This window comes from Bufo bufo (assembly GCF_905171765.1).
Source record: "Bufo bufo chromosome 4 unlocalized genomic scaffold, aBufBuf1.1 SUPER_4_unloc_1, whole genome shotgun sequence".
In the NCBI taxonomy this organism is placed as follows: domain Eukaryota; kingdom Metazoa; phylum Chordata; class Amphibia; order Anura; family Bufonidae; genus Bufo; species Bufo bufo.
This window is the reverse complement of record NW_024399991.1, coordinates 455,723-461,200: the sequence shown is the minus strand read 5'-3', so window position 1 is coordinate 461,200 and position 5,478 is coordinate 455,723.

The window sequence follows — 5,478 nt, the reverse complement described above, 5'->3', positions numbered from 1 at the left end:
CCGGTCATTCTGATGCAATTAGCCAGATTGCAACGGTGCGAATGCTTGGGGCACATTCACACCGATGCACCTGGTTTCAGTTGTAGGAGGGGGGGGATATATATAATATACATGTGTATTGATGCTTGGGGCACATCCATACACATGTATACATTAATCATATCTAAGGGGGATTATATAAGGGGATATATAAGGTGGCACAAATAAGGGGGCACAAGCCCCTACACTATAAGGGGGCACAAGCCCCTACACTATAAGGGGGCACATATTTCCCACAGGGGCCACGATGAGCCCCTGCGGATCACCATGGGCAGACGTGCGCAGATGCTGGGCACATCTGCGCACATCGTCCCATGATGCCATGTCTAATGTATGCACATATATATACCATACATGCCCGCACGTGTTTGCAGGCATGCATGGATATATATGCATACATCTCAACCGTTCCTCAACATCAGCGCAGAATCTGTATTCATGTCATAGCAGAGAATCAGGCTTCACGTCACCCACCACTGGAACAGGCCACTGTCACACATTTAGGCCCCGGCACCCAGGCATAGGAGAGAGGTCCCGTAACAGAGAATCTGGCCTGATGTCAGCACAGAATCTGTCTTCATGTCATAGCAGAGAATCAGGCTTCACGTCACCCACCACTGGAACAGGCCACTGTCACACATTTAGGCCCCGGCACCCAGACAGAGGAGAGCGGTCCCGTAACAGAGAATCTGGCCTTATGTCAGCGCAGAATCTGTCTTCATGTCATAGCAGAGAATCAGGCTTCACGTCACCCACCACTGGAACAGGCCACTGTCAAACATTTAGGCCCCGGCACCCAGGCATAGGAGAGAGGTCCCGTAACAGAGAATCTGGCCTGATGTCAGCACAAAATCTGTCTTCATGTCATAGCAGAGAATCAGGCTTCACGTCACCCACCACTGGAACAGGCCACTGTCACACATTTAGGCCCCGGCACCCAGACAGAGGAGAGCGGTCCCGTAACAGAGAATCTGGTCTTATGTCAGCGCAGAATCTGTCTTCATGTCATAGCAGAGAATCAGGCTTCACGTCACCCACCACTGGAACTGGCCACTGTCAAACATTTAGGCCCAGGCACCCAGGCAGAGGAGAGAGGTCCCGTAACAGAGAATCTGGCCTTATGTCAGCGCAGAATCTGTATTCATGTCATAGCAGAGAATCAGGCTTCACGTCACCCAGCACTGGAACAGGCCACTGTCACACATTTAGGCCCCGGCACCCAGACAGAGAAGAGCGGTCCCGTAACAGAGAATCTGGCCTTATGTCAGCGCAGAATCTGTCTTCATGTCATAGCAGAGAATCAGGCTTCACGTCACCCACCACTGGAACAGGCCACTGTCACACATTTAGGCCCCGGCACCCAGACAGAGGAGAGCGGTCTCGTAACAGAGAATCTGGCCTTATGTCAGCGCAGAATCTGTATTCATGTCATAGCAGAGAATCAGGCTTCACGTCACCCACCACTGGAACAAGCATAGAAACATAGAATGTGTCGGCAGATAAGAACCATTTGGCCCATCTAGTCTGCCCAATATACTGAATACTATGGATAGCCCCCGGCCCTATCTTATATGAAGGATGGCCTTATGCCTATCCCATGCATGCTTAAACCCCTTCACTGTATTTGCAGCTACCACTTCTGCAGGAAGGCTATTCCATGCATCCACTACTCTCTCAGTAAAGTAATACTTCCTTATATTACTTTTAAACCTTTGCCCCTCTAATTTAAAACTGTGTCCTCTTGTGGTAGTTTTTCTTCTTTTAAATATGCTCTCTTCCTTTACCGAGTTGATTCCCTTTATGTATTTAAAAGTTTCTATCATATCCCCTCTGTCTCTTCTTTCTTCCAAGCTATACATATTAAGGTCCTTTAACCTTTCCTGGTAAGTTTTATCCTGCAATCCATGTACTAGTTTAGTAGCTCTTCTCTGAACTCTCTCTAGAGTATCTATATCCTTCTGGAGATATGGCCTCCAGTACTGCGCACAATACTCCAAGTGAGGTCTCACCAGTGTTCTGTACAGCGGCATAAGCACTTCACTCTTTCTACTGCTTATACCTCTCCCTATACATCCAAGCATTCTGCTGGCATTTCGTGCTGCTCTATTACATTGTCTTCCCACCTTTAAGTCTTCTGAAATAATTACTCCTAAATCCCTTTCCTCAGATACTGAGGTCAGGACTGTGTCAAATATTCTATATTCTGCCCTTGGGTTTTTACGCCCCAGGTGCATTATCTTGCACTTATCCACATTAAATTTCAGTTGCCAGAGTTCTGACCATTCTTCTAGTTTTCCTAAATCCTTTTCCATTTGGCGTTTCCCTCCAGGAACATCAACCCTGTTACCTATCTTTGTGTCATCAGCAAAAAGACAAACCTTACCAGCGAGGCCTTTTGCAATATCACTTATGAAGATATTAAACAAAATCGGTCCCAGTACAGATCCCTGTGGAACCCCACTGGTAACATGACCTTGTTTTAAATGTTCTCCATTGACTACCACCCTCTGTTGTCTGTCACTCAGCCACTGCCTAATCCACTCAACAATATGGGAGTCCATGCTCAATGACTGCAGTTTATTGATAAGTCTTCTATGTGGGACAGTGTCAAAAGCCTTGCTAAAATCTAGATATGCGATGTCTACTGCACCTCCACCGTCTATTATTTTATTCACCCAGTCAAAAAAATCTATAAGATTTGTTTGACATGATCTCCCTGAAGTAAACCCATGTTGTTTTTCATCTTGCAATCCATGGGATTTTAGATGTTCCACAATCCTATCCTTTAATAGGGTTTCCATTAATTTGCCTACTATTGATGTCAGACTCACTGGTCTATAGTTGCTCGATTCCTCCCTACTACCTTTCTTGTGAATGGGCACGACATTAGCCAATTTCCAATCTTCCGGGACGACTCCTGTTACTAATGATTGGTTAAATAAATCTGTTAACGGTTTTGCCAGCTCACCACTAAGCTCTTTTAATAATTTTGGGTGTATCTCATCAGGCCCCTGTGACTTATTTGTCTTCACCTTAGACAGCAAACTTAGAACATCTTCCTCTGTAAAGATACATGCATCAAACGATTTATTAGTCATTCTTTCTAGTGGAGGTCCTTCTCCTTTTTCTTTTGTAAAAACTGAACAGAAGTATTCATTAAGGCAGTCGGCTAGCCCTTTATTCTCTTCTACATACCTTCCGTCCTTTGTTTTTAATTTAGTTATTCCTTGTTTTAATTTCCTTTTTTCATTTATATATCTGAAGAATGTCTTATCCCCTTTTTTCATAGACTGAGCTAGTTTTTCTTCTGCCTGCGCTTTAGAAGTTCTTATAACTTGCTTGGCCTCTCTCTGCCTAATCTTGTAGCCACTGTCAAACATTTAGGCCCAGGCGCCCAGGAAGAGGAGAGAGGTCCCGTAACAGAGAATCTGGCCTTATGTCAGTGCAGAATCTGTCTTCATGTCATAGCAGAGAATCAGGCTTCACGTCACCCACCACTGGAACAGGCCACTGTCAAACATATAGGCCCAGGCACCCAGGCAGAGGAGAGAGGTCCCGTAACAGAGAATCTGGCCTTATGTCAGCGCAGAATCTGTCTTCATGTCATAGCAGAGAATCAGGCTTCACGTCACCCACCACTGGAACAGGCCACTGTCACACATTTAGGCCCCGGCACCCAGGCAGAGGAGAGAGGTCCCGTAACAGAGAATCTGGCCTTATGTCAGCGCAGAATCTGTCTTCATGTCATAGCAGAGAATCAGGCTTCACGTCACCCACCACTGGAACAGGCCACTGTCACACATTTAGGCCCCGGCACCCAGACAGAGGAGAGAGGTCCCGTAACAGAGAATCTGGCCTTATGTCAGCGCAGAATCTGTATTCATGTCATAGCAGAGAATCAGGCTTCACGTCACCCACCACTGGAACAGGCCACTGTCACACATTTAGGCCCAGGCACCCAGGCAGAGGAGAGAGGTCCCGTAACAGAGAATCTGGCCTTATGTCAGCGCAGAATCTGTCTTCATGTCATAGCAGAGAATCAGGCTTCACGTCACCCACCACTGGAACAGGCCACTGTCACACATTTAGGCCCCGGCACCCAGACAGAGGAGAGAGGTCCCGTAACAGAGAATCTGGCCTTATGTCAGCGCAGAATCTGTATTCATGTCATAGCAGAGAATCAGGCTTCACGTCACCCACCACTGGAACAGGCCACTGTCAAACATTTAGGCCCAGGCACCCAGGCAGAGGAGAGAGGTCCCGTAACAGAGAATCTGGCCTTATGTCAGCGCAGAATCTGTCTTCATGTCATAGCAGAGAATCAGGCTTCACGTCACCCACCACTGGAACAGGCCACTGTCACACATTTAGGCCCAGGCACCCAGGCAGAGGAGAGAGGTCCCGTAACAGAGAATCTGGCCTTATGTCAGCGCAGAATCTGTCTTCATGTCATAGCAGAGAATCAGGCTTTACGTCACCCACCACTGGAACAGGCCACTGTCACACATTTAGGCCCCGGCACCCAGACAGAGGAGAGGTTCATTCAACTTTGGGTTGCCCCGCAATATAATGATAAAATTAAATAAAAAATAGTATTAAATGAGGAAGTGCCCTAGAGTAGAATAATATATTGTTAAGGGGGGGTAGTTAATATCTAATCTGCACAAGGGATGGACAGGTCGTGTGGGATCCATGCCTGGTTCATTTTTATGAACGTCAGCTTGTCCACATTGGCTGTAGACAGGCGGCTGCGTTTGTCTGTAATGACGCCCCCTGCCGTGCTGAATACACGTTCAGACAAAACGCTGGCCGCCGGACAGGCCAGCACCTCCAAGGCATAAAAGGCTAGCTCTGGCCACGTGGACAATTTGGAGACCCAGAAGTTGAATGGGGCCGAACCATCAGTCAGTACGTGGAGGGGTGTGCACAGGTACTGTTCCACCATGTTAGTGAAATGTTGCCTCCTGCTAACACGTTCCGTATCAGGTGGTGGTGCAGTTAGCTGTGGCGTGGTGACAAAACTTTTCCACATCTCTGCCATGCTAACCCTGCCCTCAGAGGAGCTGGCCGTGACACAGCTGCGTTGGCGACCTCTTGCTCCTCCTCTGCCTTCGCCTTGGGCTTCCACTGGTTCCCCTGTGACATTTGGGAATGCTCTCAGTAGCGCGTCTACCAACGTGCGCTTGTAGTCGCGCATCTTCCTATCACGCTCCAGTGTGGGAAGTAAGGTGGGCACATTGTCTTTGTACCGGGGATCCAGCAGGGTGGCAACCCAGTAGTCCGCACACGTTAAAATGTGGGCAACTCTGCTGTCGTTGGGCAGGCACTGCAGCATGTAGTCGCTCATGTGTGCCAGGCTGCCCAGAGGTAAGGACAAGCTGTCCTCTGTGGGAGGCGTATTGTCATCGTCCTGTGTTTCCCCCCGGCCACGCACCAGTG